Source organism: Diorhabda sublineata, chromosome X (genome assembly GCF_026230105.1).
Source record: "Diorhabda sublineata isolate icDioSubl1.1 chromosome X, icDioSubl1.1, whole genome shotgun sequence".
Taxonomy (NCBI): Eukaryota; Metazoa; Arthropoda; class Insecta; order Coleoptera; family Chrysomelidae; genus Diorhabda; species Diorhabda sublineata.
In genome coordinates, this window is record NC_079485.1 from 33,774,370 (window position 1) to 33,787,379 (window position 13,010).

Below are 13,010 nucleotides of genomic sequence, written 5' to 3' on the forward strand. Positions count from 1 at the left end.
GAAATAAGTACACAAAAATAATATACCCAAATTGCACATCTCGAACAGATAGTCAAGTCAAGCTAGGAAAGTAATTTTTTCCAAGAAAAATAGGTATAAATTATTATTTTTTGACTGGCGAAGGTACAAGTAGAAGTTCCCGTTTGTTTGTAAGTCTTATCAGGATATTTCCAAAGTAATCGGAAAGATTCCTTTGTGCAATTCACTACGTATTTTAACACGGAAGTATTAAAAATATCTGTGATAAGTCTTATCGTTGATAAGCAATGGGGCGTTATACTTTTTTAATGAACAAATTTTGAAAGTAGGTGAAATTTATTTAATAGCGGCAATTCCATTGTGATAAACTTAAAAAAATAGTACATTTTGGAAAGCCGTTAAAAATTTTTTTATCTATAATAGAACCATCTATTTCGCACATTATATTACCAATATGTCTTAGAATGTTTGGATTTTTTGTAAATAACATTACAGCCTCGTACGATACGATTTTGAAGATCTTCTACATTTAAGAGTGAACCACACAAAGAAAAATTCTAAGATTGTGGCCAAGTCTTATTAGAGATACATTTACATAAGAATCGAAAACTCATATTAAATATATTAGCCATTTCAGCAGTGATAGAAGCAAGCATAGTTGTGAACATAACTGAATAGAACTGGTGCTATGCCCAAATCAGTATGACAACACTGTTCTTGTTTGGTTTTTGCTCCATTTTTAAGAACAAAAGCATGATATGAATAATTTACTATTACAATCAAAATTCATTTATTAGAATAATTAAACGCCCTGTAACTCATTAAAGACATGACTTCTTACATATTTATAAGAACTGATACCATGTAATTGATGTTAGAAGAATGTATGGTCAGTATCTCTATTTTCTATTTATTTTTGAAACTTTTTCTATTGACTCATCCGATCCTGCATAATATTATGAAATACAATAATCGAAACTGTAAAATTCTTTTTCATATCTTGCTTCGTCTATGGTTTGGTGAACACAACCGTCAATTCCCAAATTTTTTTGTTTCATAGGCCACTTACAAAATTTTGCTAGATCCGGGGGACCTCCACATTACTACCAATTTCCAAATTTCGAGAATAGATCTATTTATGGAAACTTAGGTTGTGGCTTAGTTTCAACGACAGTTTACGAAAAGAAAAGGTTAGAATTGATTACTTGATATGCACTCAGAGCACAAGAACCAATTAATCTCACAAATTTTATTTCGAAAACTTCCCATTCGAAGTGGTGAAATGAAATATAGTATATGTTCTTGTGTTATTAGGTATTTATTCAAATATATAAACTATTACTCTATTAATTATTACTGTCGTAACAGTCATAATATAATCAAAATTAAACACAACGTAATGTAACTTCTACAATCGTAATTACAAGAAAATTATAATTTTGGTTACAGGGATGTACTTGATGGACAGCAAATTATCAATATTTGGCTTGAGTTTTGTAAGGAATAGCCGCAAATCTCACCGTTTTTTGATATTCAATCTGCTCTTTTTCTGTTAATAAGTTTACAACGGTACTAAAACTTTTTTTTTCAATGCCACTTTCACCTCCTCATTAGGCCCGAGTAACTCCCCTTGTATTGTCACATTGTCCACTTACGTTTCATAAAATGGATCTATAATCCATGGTGCTATTGCCATCCACAGAATATTGTCAAATCTGATTTTAAAATCATCAAGCAGGGCAATCAAATGTTGAACGTATGTCTGAATATCTTCATCAAGGCACTCGACCTGTAACTAGTTTGAAAACTATGAAAATTGACGCTGGCCAATATTTTCCTTCATAAATTAGAATTCATCAAGAAAAGCTGAAAGAACACTCTTTGTTTTTTATTAAATTGAGGCTGTCCTATTGTAATTGTGGGCTGAATTCATTCAATTGTTGGATAAATCTGTCAATTGAATTAACAAAATTCGAACAAAATTGTAATTTTTGATCGGATTTGAAGTCATAAATATGTGGTATATCGTATTTTTGAGAATATATATTGAATAATTTGTATCAAATTTTAGCTCCCTTTTTATCACCGAATTGACGTCTTCCATAGTCAATCCATTTTTGGTAGAGTAAGTTAAGCATAATTTTATACGTATTCAGGAAGTAACATTAATAACAGACAAGTATGTCTATATAAGGGTGCACCTACATTGGTTCCGTATTTCTCCCGATCCGATCCAATACGATATCAACCGATTATCAAGCCCGACGTCGGCCGACGCAAGTGCCTACATTGGTCCTAATCTCGACCGATCCGATCTAGTTGCAGTTCCTCAGTAGTGATAGTGAACTTGTGGTGTAGTTAACGTGAGTGACTCTGGAGACGTATTTTTGTACTGGGTTTTGTTGGAAAATAATTTCCTCCTGAAGAAACGCAGTAGGAAAGCTCGGGTGCATGCGTTCAATGTCGATAGATCTAGAGACGAGTTTTTTACAACAATCATTACTCTGCGAAAGCATAGGGATAAATTCAAAGAGTACTACCGAATGGACATTTAAGGTTTAAAGAAAACCATTTGAATTTGAATTTTCACAGATGGTGAATAAGCTTGCTAATAAAAAAGGTTTTTGGTGTTAATGATAGGAACTCTTTATGGAAATAAATGTGTATTGCACAAAACTCTATATAAAAGGTAAACTATAAGATCAATAAATTATAAGCGCCCTGTTGTTGAAGTTATCCCTCAGGCAACGTAGAAGAGTGGTGCGATGGTTCAGAACCATCAGTTCCTGAGGAAGATGGATAAGGTGAAGATAAATTTGAACCTAATAGTGTTGGTATAACTCCCGATGATCTCACATCGTTAACGAAATTGTGCGCTTCCAATGCATCAGTGACGTTCCCCATAATTTTCATTCGGAGTCTCTGTTTTTCTATTTGACTGAGCTGCTTGACAGATGGCAGCAAACTCATGCAGAAAGCATAGTCTTCGTCATCTTGATATTTATTTTTTCGCCGAGAAAAACGTTGTTAGATTGAGTCGATTTTCCTTTTTTCTACTTTATAAGTGCTTGGGAATCATAATCAAATTTTTTTAATTTTTTTTTCGGACGATGTGGGTCATGTTGTTTCTCTTGTGTGACTGGGCTTAAACCTCTTGGTGAAAATTCTTTTGGTATTGTTGGGAGGGCAAGTTGCTTGAGGTCTCTTTTGGTGTCATAACGGCCTTCAAAAACATCAAGTTGGTTTTCCTATGTTTCACGAACCTGTTCACCTACAAAAGAAAAATTGGACAATCAGTTAAAATTAATTATTAATGATGTAATTTTTTATTCAGCTCACTGGAATTAGTAATTTAATTTTAAATTAATTGAAAAATTAGTTGATGACACTACCGGAAATCGAGCCCAGATCTCGGAATCTATAATGCCGGCTTTGACACTAACCGTTTCACAGATTTTTCAATTCATTTAAAATTTTGAAGTTTGTTGTCACTGATATTTTCCAATTATTTCTTCCAATTTCTATTTAAACAATTTAATTTTGTTACGTATTTGAATTAATTCAGACTAACAGCAGTTGGTACTTTGTCTCATGTTTCAGTTATTTAGCGACTGGAATGTCGTTTCGGTTACACGGTTGGTCTATGCGTCTCGTCAGTTGTGGATGCGATATGGAAAAATTTCTCTAAGCGTCACCTTCCAGTTCTTGATCATAAAACATTAAAAGAAATAGCAGTAGCATTCCATGAGCGGTGGAATTTCCCTCATGCCGTTGGATGTTTTGATGGCAAGCACATCCGAATCACATGTCCGAAAAAAAGTGGAACTATGTTTTATAACTAAAAACGTTTTTTTTCAATAGCGCTGCAAGCTGTCGCGGATCATTGTTATCATCGTAGATGTAGGAGGGTATGGGAAACAGAGTGACGGGGGAACTTTTACCGCTTCCTCATTGTCTACATTTATGGAAGACTGCCATTCTAATTTACTGCCGCCATCATATGTCGAAGGAATCGATACGAATATTCCGTTCGTAATGCTTGTAGACGATGCTTACCCTCTGAAAACATATCTAATGAAACCATATTCAAAACGTTTTCTATCACGTGAAGAGAAAATTTTCAATTATAGATTATCCAGGGCTAGAAGAGGCGTAGAGTGTGCTTTTGGCATAATGATAGCGCTTACTAGGAAAATATATCGAAGCCTATGTTGAAAAAGCAGAGAGAATCGTTAAATGTATTTGCTTACTTCACAACATAATAATTGACCGTGAAGGTGACTTCAGCTCAGTGACAATTCAAGATTCCTCAAATGAATTACCATTTCAAACAAGTAGTTCCGTAAGAACATTTAATAGTTCATCCCAACAAGCTCAAATCGTAAGGGACACCTTCAAATCATACCTCAGCGGATTCGGGGTGGTTCCATGGCAAAATGAATGTATCCACTAATCGACCACAGCGGTTTGTGTGAGTATCTTTGAATCGAACTTTTATGAATAATAAATTTCATACGACGAAAAAGTTCATTCTTTGAGTATTATTCAGAGAAGAGTGTTTGATCAATCAAAAACATAAAAACCAATAAAAAAGATACGAGGCACACGTAATTTGAGTTCAATATACACGTCATCTTTGGAAATGTTGGGAAACTTGCCACAATAACTCGAACCATAGGTGTGTAATTTTTGTCTACAGATTAATAGCCTTAAAAACAACATGCAGTTAGCTCCTTACATTAGTAAACATAAATAGACAAAGATTTCTTTACATTAATTTAGTTTAAAAGTATGATACTTATATAAAAACTCTTACCTTCAACGAGAAGTTGCTTTACAATCGACTCCCAGCGTTCATTTTTAATGTCACGGTTGTGGTAAGACTTATCCCGTTGATCCCACAGACCAGGAACATTCTTCACTAGCTCTATCAGTAATTCCTTCTCGATTTTCGAATTCATTGTGATGAAGCGTCGGGAGACCGATATCAGTTTAAAAACAAGCACGTTAGGACGGCCACCGTATCGGTCGTCGTCGGTTGCCATCGGATCGGATCGGTGGTACAGATCCACTATAGGAAACTACGTTAAGATGTTTATCTTTGTTTTTTGACCGACGTCGGACGATATCGGATCGGATCAGGAGAATACGGATCCGATGTAGTTGCACCCTAAGTAGTGATTATTCCTTTTTTACTTTCTATATATCGTATTTACGTTGGAAATATGTCGGTACCGGTAGTTTATTATGTTGAATAATAGGCAGATGTTAGGTTGTGTTAGAAAATGTTTCGTCTTTATATACAGTACACTCTCTCTCTCTCTTTCCAAAATCATATAATATATATCATATAAGCCTGCTAACAAGGTCCAAACTTCTTCAAAAGCTACTACGTAGAATAACTGAAGACCTACTTCCACAGGAATGGATTCCTGCACAAACATTCGACAGTACAAGTCTACCGATTCAGAAGGAAAATAAACAAAGCGCTGAAGACCATAAAAACTGCTCTGCTGTTATTCTCGATATCGCACAGGATATATAAAATTAAAAGAATATTTCCCCCAAACTTCTACTTCTGAAATTTTAACTAACCATCAGAAACTTCCAAAAAAAGTTATTGATAAAAAGTCTGAACTTTCTACTATAGCAGCAGGGGTGCCATAGGATAGCGTACTAGGCCCTCTACTTTACATACTGCATACACAGATATACCAGAGATACAGTATACAACAAAAGGGACTTTGGTTGACAACACAGTCTAAGCAATGATTTTCCTATATTGTTCCAATTCAGTAGAGTGGACACTTTATAGTTAAATATTGAACACTAAATTTCACATCACAAACAAAACACTGTTTGTTGTTTGTTAGGAAGTAAATAACTTTGTCTTAGAAGTGTATTATACTCAATTCATATTATAGATATTATTGTTTGAAGCTCTACCTTTCTGAGGAATATATTCCTCAGAAAGGTAGAGCTAATGTGACGTTGATATTGTACATATCCTTGCTTTTAGGTATAAAAGTACAGTAAATATTTTAGGAAATATGCTTTTTTAGTTAGTCTATTAACGATCTAGTAGCACTGTATACCTGTATGAGACCTGAAGGTACTGTAACATTTTTTTGTTGAAGAGTATTTAGTTATATTTTATTTGTAACAGCGTTGGTTGAGTAATGTATTTATTTTCAAGAATGTTGTAGCTATTAATAAATTTGTTATCAAGGTGGATGAGACTTCTAGATATATTTTCATAGAATTAGTGGAGAATATAATTGGACTATTTAATATATAAATTACCTCATACTTTATCTTGTTTTTCTATAAAATACCTAATGATAAAATGTTAAAGTATTGAAATGTATTGTGTTCCTGTTGGGATTAACTAAATTGCAAATAATAAAAAAGGGGTTGATTAAGGAAGATAGGGTAATGGTGGGGTTCTGGATCGATTATTCTCTTTTTCATTTGTATTAAGGTAAGGGGCTTCTTTTTTGCTGTTTTGACTTATTTTTTACTCCTACTTAATGATTTTAATACGAATACGAGTAAGTGCAGCACCATTTTCCTTTGTCTCATTTATTGAAAAATTAATGAAAATTGAATTTTTCAAGAATACAAAAAATTAATCTAAGAGATATTTACGAAGAAGCGATTAAAAAACTTCTAGTCTAGTCTAGTCTAGTCTAAGATCTAAGAATGAACATGAAACGATATTCAAGAAATAGATAAATGTATATTATTTTTTAAGAACGGAAGCCAAAATAGGACATATGGAATGGGTTCTTTTACTAAACCAACAGTTAAAAGATAGAGTGCAAGGCTTTGTACCAGCATCGGATAGATTAGAAAGACGAAGACACAAAGGATATATATTATGAAGAGTTATAAATGCTAATGGATTAAGTACTGCTACATATTTGAAATGCAAGGACTTAATTTTTCTTATTAGAATAAATTGCTATTTTGATTTTATTCATATTTCGATGTTCATGATGAAGGTGATCTATTAATCAATATAAATAAGCAAATTGTCAGTGTCAATATCATATTTTGATGTAGACTAAAGTTAAGTCGAAAGCTCAATTTTTTATCAAATTTTTCAAAAATTATTATAAAAAACCATTTTAAAACAGAAGAGACCTAAAATCAAGAACATTTAGAAATATTAATGTATCAAAAGGTCTATGAAAGTAAAGAATTTTTATATATTTTTATATATATATATATATATATATATATATATATATATATATATATATAAGTAGCTTTTTATTGGGAACGTGGCAAGGAAACACCAAAGTGGACTAACTTCAATAGATTTTCCAAGCTTTCGAATGCTTATGTATTCATCTGGAATTGAAATTATGGTCAAATACAATGTAAGAAATATGTATGAATGTATAACAATAATAAAATTTTACTTACAATAATTAAGATTTCCGGTGATTTTGATATTATTAAAGCTTGTAAAAATTTTTAAACTCATGGAATTCAAAATTCAATATTCAAATTGTTTTTGATAGAAATAGTGATTAATTGAAATATTTATTCTGGTTACCATGGGAATTTTTATTAATTTTTCATTGGTTTGATTTTGAATGACGTTGATTTTTATAGGTTAGATAAGGATAAGTGAATGATGTTTAATATTGATTGGTAAATTTATGGATAACATTAAATTTCAATAGGTTAGGTCGTTATGTATGTAGTTGAATATTGATTGGCTAGAATATAGATGACAATAAATGTTATAGGTTAGTTGGTTGTTAATGGCGTTGAATTTTCATAGAATTTGTTTTTTCGAAATCTAAAAGATATGCATAAATTACACTAACGTTATTTAAATCAGTTTTCTTATTAATGCATTGATCATTTTGGGCAACATAAGTTGTTTCTAAAAATAAACGTTTTTTGTAGTTTTTTTCAGTTGTCAAAACTTTGACAGATTCATAATTCATATTGTGTCCTTCGTGATAGACATGAGTCGCTAATGAACATCTATCAGGATATAATCTGCTATCACTCTTGTGAGAAGTTATTCGACTGATCAATGACCTTTTCGACTGACCAATGTACTTTTTGTGACAATTTTAACAAGGTATTTCATATACTATGTTAGGCAATTTATTGATTGGTGTTTTATCTTTTACTTTAGTATAAATAGATTGAATATTAAGTGTCTGACTGTATGCTATTTTAATATTGTGTTGTTTAAAGATTCCAGAAAGTTTGGGAGTAACTGATTTTATATATGGTAAAGGTGTAAAAATAGATAGAATAGAAATGTTAGAAATGACGTTTGAAAATGATGATTCAATGTTCCTGTCAATGTCAAATGAATTATATAAAATTCGTTTTAAAAGATATGGAGGATATGAGTTTTCATAAAAAAGTTTGTAAAGTATTTTAATGCTTATTCATGAAAAATTGGATCAGAAATTTTTAGAAATTTTTCATCTGTTTGATTAAATTAATTTTAGTGTTACGTGGGTGATATGAATGTTAATTGATATATCTTCCAGAACTCATTGGTTTCCTATACCAGTAAATTAAAATTTTATTATTTTCGTTTCTTATTAATTTAGTATCAAGAAAAAGTAAAGATTTTCAGTATTCTCCTTTTCTATAGTAAATTGTATATAGGGATTGAAACTATTGAAGTTAAATGATAAATTATCAATTTCATTATATGGAAGTGTTAAAATTATATCATCTACATACTTTTTAATGAAGAATAATTTGAAGGGTAAAACAGATATTACAAAGTCCAAGATATAATCCATTACATAATCTACTACTATAGGGGATATTGACGACCCCATGGGTGTTCCAAAAATTTGTTAGTAATTTTTATTATTATAAGAGAAATATGTATTGTTTAAAATGAATGTTATTAATTCTTATAGAGTTTCTTATTAAGTTTGCAATTTTTACTTATATCGCTCCATTTATGGTGTAGAGCTGTAAGGCATATATTTAAGTGTACATCACTAAATAGGGATATTACCTCAAATCCTAACAATACATAATTCGGTGGTAATATCATATTATTAGAAGTTTCTTTGATTTTAAACGAGTCTTTTATACAATAATCATTGTGATAATCCGAAGATTTAGTCAAAATTTGGTTAACCAATTAGAAAGGGGTTCGATGGGAGAGTTAATTGAGGCTACAATAGGTCTAGCTGATAGAGAATTTAGCAGAAATGCCGTTATAGTTAGTTAAGTTATATATATATTTATATTTATATATTATTAACTTTCGTCTGAATATCACCTTATAGTTTTTAAAAGAAAATTAAATTTGGAAGTTTCGACTTTTCATTAAGTCTTTAACAAAATATGATATTGACACTGACAATTTGACAGAATTTATGTTATTTAAATCGAATTTTGGTTCTATTTTGTGATAGAATATTTGTTCTATGTTGAATATTTCGGAATCTTCGGCTCGAAATAATTCAGTTTCTTGTCTTTTGGAGTCAGGATAAAATCTTTGAACTAATTGTCATAATATTCACTTGAAATATAAATCAAACGGTTTAACAAATATATTTATATATAACGATATGAATCTAAAAATCAGTATTTTCACAATTATGCAATAGTGTCAAACATGAAATAAAAATAGAAGAAGAAATACCGATTCATACAAAATCATATAATATATAACAAATGTTAGATGACGGAATAATGAGACTACCTTCAAGTCCTTGGTCCGTCCCTGTCTGGATCGTTCCAAATAAAATGGACGCGTCTGGAAAACAAAAATGGCGAATACTAACGGATTACAGAAAACTAAATGAAAATACTATAGATGACAGACCCCTTTACCAAACATATCTTAGAGAAATTAGGAAGAAGTCAGTATTTCACAACCCTAGACTTGGCTTCTGGATTCCACCAGATCGAAGTACATCCAAAAAAACCGCTTTCAATGTCGAAAATGGACATTACGAATATGTACGAATGCCATTTGTTTTAAAAAACGTCCCCGCGACTTTCCAACGTGTGATGGATAACGTACTGAAATATATACAAAACAAAATATGTGTTGTTTACATGGACGACATAATAATATTCTCAAATTTCTTACAAGAGCATATTCACAATCTTAAGCAAGTGTTTAAAAGACTCAAAGAAAATAATCTGAAAATCCAACTAGACAAGTGTGAATTTCTATGTAAATCCGTTGAATTTTTAGGACATGTTATAACAACAGACGTTATAAAACCGAACCCCAAGAAAATTGAAGCTATAAAAACTTTTCCAATTCCGAAAAATTCTAAAGAAATCAAATAATTCCTAGGTCTCATTGGTTATCACAGAAAGTTCATTAAAAACTTTGCTCACCTAACGAAACCTATGACTAATTGCTTAAAGAAAGGTAAAACTATAATACATAACCAAGAGTTTATAAATTGTTTTAAATCCTATAAGAAAATATTAACAATCGATCCAATTCTGCAACACCCCGACTTTTCTAAACCATTCGTTCTTACTATAGATGCTTCCAATTTTGCTATAGGTGCCATATTGTCACAAGGACCTATTGGCAAAGACCTCCTAGTTGCTTACGCTTCACGTACCTTAAACCCAACAGAAGTTAATTATAGTACAATATAAAAAGAGTTATTAGCCATAGTGTGATGAGAGCTTAGAACCAAAAATTATATCAGATATAACAATTAAACCCAACAAAGCTAAAATTTCTCATAGCAGTATAACAGAAAACATTGCTTCCCTTAAAAAGGTCTATTATTGGCCAAATTTAGAGAACGATGTGAAATCTTATGTCAACCTTTGTGAAATACAAGAGACACCCAAACAAATTAGTATTTAAACCTACTCCTAGAGGCTATGAACACTTCGATCATATTACATAGACACCTTCAAAACGCATAATACGTATTTTTTAACAATCATTGATAGTTTTTCCAGTTTAGGTCAAGCTTATCACTTAAATACTCAAACGGGCACCGAAATGATAGATTAATTAATAATATACTTTAATCATTATGGCATATCTAGAAATCCCAACTCTAATAGTCCTATCGAAAGATTTCACTCTACCTTACAGAAAACCATAGTAACCCTTGAAAATAAAGATAAAAATGCGAATATTGTTTAATTAATAAATTACGCCATACTCTTCTATAACAATTCAACCCATAGTGCTCTAAAATATACACCGTTTCAGATCGTTAGAGGAAAACTTGATTATCGTAACCCTCTCGAATTGAGTGAAGAAGAAATTATCTTTAATTACATGCGAGAACATTCATAAAACACTCAAGTAATAAATAAATAAATTCATGATTGCCTAATATCTCAACAAAACAGTATATTAAATAAACGAAACATAAATAGAAGTGAAAATATTACTATCGACCCCGATAAACCTTTATACGAAAAGAAATTCTCTCAAAACATCAAAATGTGGAATAAGTATGAGAAAATCCTTACTCCGATCGAGGAAAACGATAATGTCGTAATACAAAATAAAAGATAAATTCATAAAAATAATATAAAACCGCAACGTTTTTTTTTCCAGATTACAAAAATCTCTCTTCTATTCTTAACGCTTCAAATAGCGACTGTAATTCAAATCAAGGAAGTTCGAAACCCAGTTCATCCCGTCTCCTAGGTCCCACGTACATAATTAATGCTCAACATACATTTTCATACCATATTAATATGTTATGTTTCGAGCAGTTTAACCACATATTAGTAAACAATGATATAACTTTAAGTAATCATACTGACATATCGAAAACAACCATGCCCTCGATCTCTTAAATTCAATACAGAAACATACTCTTCTTTACCACAAAATTAAGTAGTAAAAATATAGTAGGAAAAGTAAATGAATGACATATTAGACGCAGATGACGAAGAACGTTTTAATACATACTTCCAAATAATTGAAAACAACAAAAAAACAATACAAAATGAATATGCAAAAGAACAACTTTTCTTTAAGTCTATCAAAATATGAAGACTTAAAGAAAAGTCGAAACGTCAAAATTTATCTTTCTTTCGAAAACTATCAAAAAAAACTAATTTGGAAATAAAAGTAACCTAAAATCCTAAAATCAAGAACATTTTGATATATATATATATATATATATATATATATATATATATGCAACACAAACTATTACATCCAGGAAGTTTATAACTAATTCGTTCAGGAAACTCGCCAGTCAAAGAAATCGCCGCATATTCTGATTAAGATGTAAAAATTCAGAAATACAATCCAAGTTTTTAAATTTTAGTGTAAATCATATTACTGTAACAGGCATGTACCTTAGAAAAAAATTTGACGATATTATTAACACAACTAAATTAAAAGTTATAAATTTGAGTATCACTGAATCTGTAAAACAAATAAAAAAAATTGAAAACACGATTAATCTTAAAATAGACAAATTGAAAAATACCATTCCACAAAACTTATTGAATTCATTTTTCAATCTAGGAAAAACAAAATATGAAAAACAATTTCAAAAAATAAAAATTGCAAATTCAAAAAAGTTCAACAATTTAATCAGTAACTCGACACAAAACGACATCAAAACATACTCCGACTTGTGGCTAGAAAATATTTCTAATACACACATACCAAAAGATATAACAGAAGTGTTAGCATTTGAAAAAAAGTTCGCTCTTCCATATAAAAATGGAAATGAAATTACTATATACAGAATATATTTCAAGTATAGAAGCTGCTATTATAAATAAACAATATCAGAGCTGAAGTAGCCAATGCGATCACAAATCATAAATTAAAATACCGTCATCATAAAACTCAAAAAGCTAATATAACTCAAAAACAAACCAAAAAAAACTGAAAAAAACTAAAGAATTTATAAAATGCATTCCTCAAATTAACAATTTTACAACCAGATAAATGTAATATAACACTAATAATGAACACCAATGATTATAATAAAATGACTGAGGTACTAAGTGATACAAACAAAAATTAATAAATCAGATAAAACCAAAATATTTCAAAACAA

General features: G+C 30.6%; 1 protein-coding gene across 2 annotated transcripts in view; it reads right to left on the minus strand.

Annotated features, from left to right (window-relative positions):
• Nucleotides 1–13,010, minus strand: part of LOC130450917 (substance-K receptor) — an 88,840-nt gene that overhangs the window by 30,272 nt on the left and 45,558 nt on the right. The gene's annotated exons all lie outside the window — the stretch shown is intronic.